Consider the following 11,325-nt stretch of genomic DNA (forward strand, 5'->3'; position numbering starts at 1 on the left):
TAGATTAAAGTAAATCCCAGTAGTCAAGGAAAAATTTAAATGAATAAATTGACAAGTTGTGGATGCTAATGAAGAGGATTCCCAAGAGAAGGTATAATAAGAGGAAAAGAGCAACCAACAACAAAGTACAATTGGTTGAGAAGTTTTTCCTCACGTAAAATGGATGAGAACAACATAGGATTTGGAAGCCTCGTGAAGTGAAGGAAACATTTGTAGTAGGACAACAAAATCTAGGGAAGAATGGACAACTACAACACAAGATTTTGGATCTTGGAGGATTAAAAAATTATAATACATGACCATGAGGTCATGAACATTTTCAACCTTAGGAGTCTAATGCATGGGCATTAGAGCTTCCCAAAACCATCAAGTTTTTTGAAGAAAAGCTCCTAAAAGGATTTTCATTATTGAAAAGAAATTCTAATTTTGTATTTGTAAATACTCTTAGTTTGTTTTAATTATTACAGAATAGTTTTAGAAAAACTATTGATAGGAAAGATTTTATCCATAAGGCAAAAGCAAATCTACCTTGAAAAGTATGAGAACTTTAGGCAATAAATCATGGAGTGATTTATGGATCTAGGGAAATCTACTTTGCTTCTATTAGTTGGGTTTAATCATTGTAAGCCTAAAGGAAAAGCTAATGGCCAACTGAATGGAAAATCGGCCTTAGAAAGAAATGATAATTCTAAGTATATGTTCATAATTATTGAAAGAATAGAAACTCATTATGTTCACTAATTATGTACGTATCTATGTGATTGAGGATAATTCAAGTTTCTGTGAAATCTAGAATTTGCAGAGTTCCAGTATCTGTGTGATCTCTAAAAATATTGATGGATTTATTTATTAATATATCATTGGAAGAATAAATTCTATGTAAGGATTTATGACAATTTAAGATAGTGAACTAGGGTGAGAAATATGTGCATACGGTAGATAATTCGAGACAATTAAGTGAACAGAAATAAGGATGGGATTTGAATGATCCGAATTGGATCATTATATTCTTTTTCATCAATCTCAATGCATTTGGAGTAGAAAAATTGGAGGAATAAGCTCACGGGACCGTTTTTACTGACGAGACCTACTTTGCCGAAACGGGGTCTGAAACCTTCTGGGATTTGGTGAAATGGGGTTTGAAACCTTCCGGGAGCATTTTGAGGCATCAAACAACGTTTTTTTGTGGTAAAACTTTGTCACTTTAGGGAGCACTTTTTCATGTTATTTTAAACAAATAGATATTTCCAACAGCGTGAGCACGTCAATTGGAGTCTGCATGCAAAAATTATGCCGCTCAAAAGTTGACCTTCTTATTTTCACACCTATAGTTTGAGAGGATGCCATGTCAACCCCCATTATTCATGGAAAAGGGGCTAGCCATGTGTTTTTGATGTAAAAAACTATATAAGAGTCTATATTGTAACTCTAGTTAAGAGTTGATATAGTCAAACTTAACCACTAGTAGGCTATTAGGTTGTGTTAGAACTGGGCCACTAAGAGGAAAAGGCATTCCATTCTTTCGAGAGAATTTTGTTCCATAGTTGAGAAAAGATAGCCACGAGAGATAGGAGGTAGAGAACAAAGAGAGGATATGTGCACTGTAGTAACCCACAGGCCACATGCATTACTTCTTTGTATCTACAACCATATTTCCAAACAGAGAAAGAGAGCGAAGCGACCTCAGCTTCTAGTTGGGTTTTCTACCAAAAGGGTTTCCCATAGAGAATAGGTTGTCTTATGCGTGTGTGTGAGAGAGCTTAATTTTGTCATTCTCTATTTTTCTACATAATTTCCATTCACATGCATGCACTAATTACAGTAAAATATACATATCTAAAATTTTAATGAAACTGTAATAGTGTAAAAATTGCAGTATTTTAATATATTATTATCATATCTATTGTGATGAATTGTCCAGCGGAATATCCACAACAGTTTACGGATCATTGAATAATCATGTAGTCTTTTCTTTCCACCAAATTGTTACAAGACTTGGAATTTCTTGTAATGAAACAAATGGAAGTTGTTTATTGAATTTGTAAGAGATGTTGGTGGCATTAATGACCCCTTGTAAAACATAGCCAAAACATTAGAGGAAGAAGTTGAATATGCGAGAAAGTGAGACTTTCCTTCATTAACTAAGCAACTAAAAAACAAAGCAATTATTGAGTACCTCATCGACTGGAAGAACCTACCAATGGAAAAAGAAACATGGGAAGATGAGTTGTTCATGCTAAAGCACCTATAGATAACAAAGTTTTGAGGAAAACTCTTATTTGAAGTGGAGGGACATGTTAAGCCCTATATAAGCCCCATGTTACCCCTAAAACCCCTTGTTAACCCCTAGATATTGAGTGATTACGTTTCAATTTTTATATTATTATGTAGGCTAGAACCCTCTCATAGTTGCATTTTATTATAATATACCCTTTGTCTCATATCTATATGCTTAGAAGGCCTAGTCTTAGGATCATCAAATATTTTCTTGTACATTGTATCCATTGTAAAAGGAGATTTCCCCCTCGAAGAGGACTGTAATTGTTATTTTCTTATCATTTTTAAGGCACAAAGTTCATAAAAATACATTTATTGATTTATACGCCCCCTCATAAGGTTTGTATCATGCATCAAATTAGTAATTATCGCAATAACTTCTGAGTTGGAGTGACATTCAAGCTCCATGAAGATTTCCTCTGCTTCATATAAATCATGTTGAATTACTGTTAGAGTTTGTGAAAAAGAGTTGGGTTGGGAACTATGCATGAGGCCTTGCATGTGAACTCACATAATAATTGCACCCACTGACACCCCAATGATATTGATCTTGCTAATGAGTCATGATTTTTTCTAGATGCATTTTTTTGAGCAAAACACTGACCAAGACTATGAAGAGGAGATGAATCTTAGACTCAAAGATGCCAAATAGCTCTACCAACTATAGTTGACCACTATTTGAAACTGGACCTATCCCCTTAGACACACAATGCCTACCATGACACCCTCTAACTTAGACCACCAAATTAGAGGAAACAACTTCAGGATCCAAGGATGAAAGAAGTAGAATTAGGATGAAATTGCAAATAGAAGAGGAAACCTAGATGGTAAAACCTCATAAACTTCCACTAGCTATAACCAACCATCTATGGAAAGTGATTTAGGGCACTAAACTTAATATCATTTTCCCATACACCATCTAAATCAAACCTCTAACTCAGAGGAAGAATATTTAAGGCCCGAGATGAAATCGAAGCTGGATGAAAGGATGCATGATGGGAGAGCCTAGTCCTTGTCCCAACACCACCCACTAGCAAAGCATGATGGCACCAAAATATCCTTTCAAAGCTTAAAAGACATCCTTCCAAAATGGTTGTAAAAAAGTTTGGAAATTGCAAGTAACCTAGCATGAGTGTATAAAAATGCAAAGCCAAAATACAATGGAATTAATACCAGCATGAACCCAAGTAGGAGATCTTTGGTAAGCTTCTTGTAACCATATACTAGCCCAGAAAACCCATCATCGTGAGTGAAAGGAGACATATTGTAAATGATGTTTATTAACATAACTCCCAATGGTGCAACAAACCTCATCCATGTTTCAATCATCATTGACGGTGGAGGGCGTGTTGCTCTTAGTTAAGGCTTAAGGTGACAACATATATGCCATTTTCACCTCCCAATGCCTCCCTTATCACCCCATCCTGGGTACAAATTAATTTACAATAATACCATATATAAATTATCTATACATGATGTTATGACATCATCATCCTTTGGCTAAAATCATTTTTTTGTTGCTCAAATGTCTAATTTGGTAGTCTAGAGCCTCTTCATCACCTCTTGAAAGTCCTTCATTTTTTGGTGGTTCACCATTTTAATTCATTTGAAATAATTATAGGCCATGGTTTCATATTTCTCAACCTTGCACCTCAAATATATGTTCTTAAATTCAATCATGATGATGCATATTAGAAGACAACTTGAATAGATTGCACTTAATAAACTATAGGCATGAAAGCATGAATAAAAATGGCATAAACTTATTAGAGGAATTTTGAGATCTAAAATGAGTCTCCTAAGGAAAATAATAAAATAGTAGTTAAAATAATAAAATTAGAGTTATGAGTTCTTATAGGAAAATAAATAAGACTATTTTTTAATTGTATGTTCGACTTATATCCTTATATTTTACTCAAATGTTAAGAGTAGGTATTTCTTGGATTTAGAATTAAGTTCCACATCTAATGAGTACTCACTTTACATACTTTTGAATAGACCCACATATGAAAAGGTTGCAAATACATGAAAAATATATAAGAAACCTATTTTTTCATGTATTTTCATTTTTTCTCAATATGAATCTACTAAAAAATATACAAAATAGATCCTTATTAGACACACAATCTAATTTTGCATCTAACCAATGCTTACTCTTAGTATTTGAATAAAGTCACAAAAAAATAAAGCAAAAATATAACTTAAAAATAGTGTTATTCTATTCTCTCTAAAAATATTTATCCTTAAAAATAACATTATCAACTTAAATCATATTATTTCTTTTTAAATTTTATATATATAGATATATCAAAACCCATATTTTACCTTAAAATTATTCTAATAATAATCCCCCAACCCACCCAGTAAAATAAAATACAGAACATATGCATTATTGTCACATAGTTATGTACAATATTAAATAAAAACATGTGTGAAACGAAAAAGAAATCTATAATTACTCTATAGTATATACTTTATAACGATATATAATATATAGTGTAGTGACCATATATATAATATATAAACAATATATCCATCTTTAGTTAATAAAAATTTCTTGATTTTCAACTAGCCATAAGTGATTATCATCTTCTTTATATTATTGCGAGTTTACAAATCCATTTGGACTTCCATAATCATCCTAACAATGATAACATTTTTTCTGAGCACGTTCCAACCTATACAAAGTTGTACAAACAAATATCAGCTATTGTGATATGGTACAAACAAATATCTGAGAGCATATTCATTTATACTCTACCTTATTTGGGTCCCATGGAGGGCATTATTACCTTAAAAATAACCTTTCATGGTTACGACTATGAATTAAAGCTATAGCAAATCTAACAAGGTATTTTTCATTTTAGTAAACTCTAAAGTGGTTATGTATATGATTTTTTTATTTAATTCGTTGTATTAATTAGCGTTCGTTAACCACAACTATCTGCTATTCCAAAGAATTAAAGTTACTATTTATATATACAATATGAGCGTGACTTGGTTTATGGGTCATAGAGCTGATGGATATGTTGGAAGTTTCCAGTCATCTTCCTACTTGAGGTATGTTGGAGCTGTTGTCAGCCCACTCCATCTCTCTTGCTCTCGATTCCGCCCGTCCATGGACATTGCTCGCTGCCAAATCTCTATTTTCAATACCGATGCCATCTGAAATGAGAGGAAATAGTGGAAATAAAATATCTCTGAATTTCAGTTGCTGACCATCACTGCGATGATTTTTAGTCCTTTAACTTCTTCCAATGAACAGCAATACACACCATCAACGCTGCTGCTATTAGTAAAGGTCCGCTTATCACTATTCCGAGGACAAGGTTGCATACAAATTTCGCAAAAGAGATATTCATTGAATTTACCAACGATATATATAGTGGGCATATTAATAATATTTGAGAACATCACAATAACCAACCGGTGCAGGTTGAAATTGTAGCATCCAATAAGTAAATAAATGGATGGCTTGTTTAATACAGTGGGCATCATACAGTGTCCTCTGCAAATAGGTTGCAAATAGGTTTCTCTCTTTTTGCGGATGGTGATTTTTTTCCTTATTTTTTTATTTTTTAATAGGGTGCTGGACTTTTTATATTTATGTTGGTTTTTAGTTTTACCATGCAGCTTCCATGTATCCATGAAGCATAATCTGTTTTTGTTGACTGTTTCTCATTTGACTGTTTCTCATTTTGGCATGATCTGCCAGGCTATCTGTATATCTTTGTAAATTTCTTTCATTAATATAAATATAACTCTTTCTTCGTACTGAAAAATAAATGGTTTGTTTGATTATTGAAATTGTAAATAAATGGTTTGTTTAATTAGTTTATGTTTAGGAGTGTTTTTTTAGGATTGTGATTTGTTTAATTTAAAAATTATTTTTAAATATATAGATATCAGTTATGTAAAAAAAAATTGGATCATTCAGATTATTTAAAACTCACAATTGAAACTTGTGTTGCTAACAAATTTCTACAAATTTAAGACTAATTTAACCTTAAAATATATCCAGAGAAACTGTAAAGCATAAAACAGTTAAACTATAACCCCATCCACTAATGTTAAAATCTCATGAGAATTCCCTATTTAGGTACTCCATTTTTTAGTCTAATTGTACTCCATTTTTGTTAAACTATAACCCCATCCACTAATGTTAAAATCTCATGAGAATTCCCTATTTAGGTACTCCATTTTTTAGTCTAATTGTACTCCATTTTCTAGTCTAACTGTTCCATCTTATTGGAGGTTTTGTTTTTCATATTTTCTAATCAAATTTACTTAATTTTTTATAAAAAATTGTTAAAATTACAAATTTCATATGTAAAATCTACACAATCACAAAAATTTCTAAATACCAAATTTTACCAAACAGCTTCAAACTTAAAATAATTAAAAAAGCCATTGTTCATGGGTATATAAATTTAAAAAAAAACCATTATTCATGGTTATATCTGTAAATTAAAAAAAGAAAAATTCATCGCACGATTTCTTGGTTAGTGCGTGTATATATATCCTCACGAGCATGCAAATCAATCGGTTGCTGCAGCCAAGTAGTTCCAGCCGGGTAGACATCAGGGATACTAGATCGCGGCAAAATGAAGGCGTATCCAATTGAATTGAGGAATTAATTGCTTGCCTACACTGATAAGATAATGAAAAGCATTACCCTCTAAACAAGGCATTACCCTCCTTCCTTCATCTTCCTCTCTTGCTGCGTGCAAAGTAGATCTTCCAGTCCCAGATTTTATCAAAATCTGACAAAAGGGGACTTAGGTCCATTGCAAATTCCAGAATCTGAGGTCAATTGTTTCTCTGTCCTATCTGATGTAGCAGCTATAGCAGCTATGTATGTGCGCTGTCCCCTCAGTACACATGACATTCAAGATCTTACGTTCCTTTAACAGTAAAGCTATATAATTTTAGGATCTTGGCAACCGACAGAAAATGTATTTTTGGATTTGCTTATATCAATCAGATTCCAAAATATTTTGGAAATTCACAATCAATATATTTTGGAAATTCACAATCAATATAAATTGGAGTTAGTGCGTCCCTCATTGCAACATAAGTTTGGCTGCGTTGTAAATGTATATTCATAATCTTAAACATGTTTGGCTGAGTTGTAAATGTATAAGTTTTTATAGCCATAGTCTTATAGTCTAAAAAAAATATTTTTTTTGTTTTGAAAATTATAGAAATTCAGTCATATTTTGAAAAAATCTAGGATTTTTATAAATTTAAGTAAAAATTGTCACAGAAATTTTTGATGGTGCTGAATCTATTTCCACCATAAAAACATGATTCAAACATGAACTCTACAAGATTTTTTGAATTTATTTTACCTAAATTCCAGCCACTTTTAGTAGTCCAAATAATTACTTGGCCTCTGTAAACTACTCCATTTTTATAATCCACACAAAAGCTGAGACAAAGCCTCCTGAGAGTGGGGCTTTCGCCAACAAATTTCTGTATGTTTTTTTCCATTTTTGTTTTCGCGGAGCAGTTTTGAAAGTACGAAAGGTGAGGAGTTTTCCCAAAAACTAGTATTGAAATATCAAAATAGTGCTTTTAAAGCTAGATACTGTACTTTTGTTCGTAGAAAATAGACCGAGATAGACTGTCAATCCTAAAGCCGAAGAAACAAAAAAAACAGCTATATGAAGCCATGTGAAATTGATTGTTGTTAGCCAGATTCAATAACTGATCGAAGATGTGTTGCAGAAATGGCAGAAGGGGTCGGGGAAGGGGAAGAAGTGGCAGAAGGAGCCGCATCGCAGAAGAGGACTTTATAGTGAGTGTCTGTCGCGCAACGGAACGTGACGTCGTTGGTGTCGCCCGCGTAGGTCTTGGCCTGCGGGCAAAATTGCTTGAAATGCACCGAATAATTAGTGGAACCGCAAGTTAGGGTGCCCGAATACCCTTGTGTGCAGCAATATTCCTGTAAACCGAGAGCATCACAAGCACTCTTGCATCCACCAGTAGCATTTAATTTAGCGGGACAGATAGCCGTTATATTGCTTGTGCAGGACGTTGCGCTGCAGGTAGAGTAGGAGGGTATGATCGAAATTGGGAGGTTGAATCCATCGACGAGAGAGATGTCATAGGTGTCATAAGTGTATTCGGCCAGAGTAATGGGGAATGTTCCCAATAGACCTCCCGTACATTTTAGTAGAGCCCCGCAGTCCGCAGTAATGCAGTTGCCTAAGCCGCTGGTGTTGAAGGAACACCCCGTCCGCCCCCAAAACGTGACCGATGTCCAGCCGCCGAGGGGGGCTTGAGGCGTCCAGGAGTGGCCAGTGTCTAGCCGTTTCCCTCCACCGGTTGAACTGGCCGCCCAACCCGGGAACGCGCACTCGTTCTGGATCACGAAGGTTGCACCTCCTGCGTCTGCAAGTATCAGTACAAACACAGTCAAAAAGATGTAACAAAGATACGTATTCAATTATTACAGGTATTGCCTTGTAGAAAGGAAATGCATAACGCTGCCATAAATGCTAGCGAAAGTCCTTTTGCTCCTGCCATTGTAACAGCTGTGATTCAAGCTTTCCTTGGCAAAAGCCAAATAATGAGAACGTTCATAAAGCGTCCAGAGCGGCGAGCAATCCTGAAATTTTCTAGTTTGAGTACTCGCAAGAATCCATCATGACTGATGACTTATCTTGCACGGTATCCCATGGTACACATCGACTTCCAAACTTTGAAGATTTGAACAAGTTTTGGAATTTGGTGAGAGTTTTATTTTTATTTTATTTTATATTATAATTATTAATTTGAGATATATTTAAAATTAGTTTTTAATAGTATATAAATTTAATATTCTGGAAAATTAATAGACACACTGATTGTCATTAAATTATAAGAAAATTAAACTAAGAAAATATACTTGAAAACAATAAAAAAAAAACCTCCCAAACATGTAGCTTCAAAAAAATTTCCGGACAAAATTTTACGTGTACTTTTTTTATAAGGTCAACAAAATGCATCTTATTCAGTATCGAATACTTGCTATCTGAGGGTGAACATGAATCATGATCTTATTAATTATAATATTTTTTTTGGATGCATAATCATTTTGTCTAATACATAATGCGATTAGATAACCGTTGCTATTTTTTGTAATAGATTGATGGGTGTAAAACTCAGTTTTCCATTTGAAAAAAAACAAAAAAAATTAAATACAACGCTTTCCATAGTATTTTTATTGTTTCTTTTAATAATGTTTTTTAATGTCACTTGATACGGTGGATATTGATTAGTTATTAACCGATTATTTTTTTTATTAAAAAAACTGCAAAGTTAAATTTTTCTAAATTGAAATTTTAAATTTCAAACATAATTTTTATTTATTGAATTATAATATTAATTTTCAATTATAAAAAATTCAAAATCCTTTTTAATATGACATTTTAAGATATATATGAATTTCAAGTTACTTGTTGTTCTTTATTGCGATGATTTTCAGTTCTGAATTTCTTCCCGCTAACAGCAATAAACACGATCAACGGTACCGCTACACACAAAATAGAAATTGAGAATCAGTTTTACAAACTAAATTTAAAGTTTAATTATTTTAGGTTTAGTATTTTTCATTTCTTATTTTTTAAAGTTATAAAATAATTTTTTTATCATATTTTAATGATATAAATTAGTATTTCTTATTATATGAGATTTAAACTTTAAATTTTATAATTTATATAATACTTCGTAATATCATAAGTACCAATTAAACAAATTCGTAAATTATTATAACAAAGTAAAACAATCTCTCTAAATCTAAAGAAAACACTAATTAAAAAACTAACGAAACAATATTTCTCTAATAACATATTCCACGTTATTATTTTAATTATTTACAAAACACTACTTAAAAAATTTAAAAAAAAAAACTTCTCTAATAAAATATTCGACATTATTATTGACTTTAAAAATAATTTTTATTTATGTTTAAGGCATTTTATAATATTTCAATTTCAATTTTTATATGTTTTATATATTAAATAATTTTTAAATAAAAATTTATTTTATAAATAAAATATTTTTTTATTGTTATTATCTTTATCTCAGGCCAGTGATACAAAATTAAATAATGATTTGTAAAATTAATATTATAAAACAATATTAATTTATTTTTTAAAATATTTTAATTTTATTTCTTTACATCCTAATTGGTTCACGGGGCTTGAGTCTTATCATGCAATCATATTTTCCGCCACTGTAAGTTGTTGGGGACTGTGTTGTTCCAAACTAATGTATATTGCTTTGATGGCTTCGTCAACTAATATTTAATGCTTTTAAGATCCTTCAAAATATTACACTTAAAAAGGGGGGAACTATAAAAAAAATTGGGAACCAAAGGCACAAATATTGCAGTTGAATTATTTTAAGGAATTGTTTTTAGTGCAAGTTTTTGGAGTTTGAGGTGAAACCTTGATTTGTGTTATTTAAATTAGTTTTTTGGTTATATATATGGATTCGGCACCCTAGAAACCTTGATTTGTGTTATTTAAACTAGTTTTTCAATTATATATGGATTCGGCACATTGAAAAACCTTAGAGCACTTTTATTGAGTTACCCATCAAGCATGTGATTTCAATGAATTCCGGCTAGATTTTAGAAAAATTAGCCCAAAAAATGCACCTGAAAAAATCGTACTAAAAACAACTCTTTATTTTAATTTCCACTTAGAAAATTTTTAAAATATCTCATACACTAGATAAACTAGCAATATACCATAAAATAAATTCTTATCATTTGTAACTAGCCAATTTCAAAATTGAGATCAGCATTGGAACCAGCCTGTTGAACCCTCTAGACTTCGACGGAAGCTCTGTTCAATGGCCATTTGGATAAACGTGTGGGCATCTCTGAAATTGGCCACATGAATGAGTCATTTAATTGTATGATTCCCCTGTCACGTTGTGGGTGATGTGTAAGTTTATTGACGGTCAAGATGACATGGATTTTCAATCAATGGTGGATGTGTTTTTAGGGCGAGTCTTGGTAACTACCCTGGGCGGCCTCTCTATCGCTCTAGTTCA

Source organism: Pinus tabuliformis, chromosome 3_1 (genome assembly GCF_031772625.1).
Source record: "Pinus tabuliformis cultivar Carrire ecotype Pingquan chromosome 3_1, CPIR1, whole genome shotgun sequence".
Lineage (NCBI taxonomy): Eukaryota > Viridiplantae > Streptophyta > Pinopsida > Pinales > Pinaceae > Pinus > Pinus tabuliformis.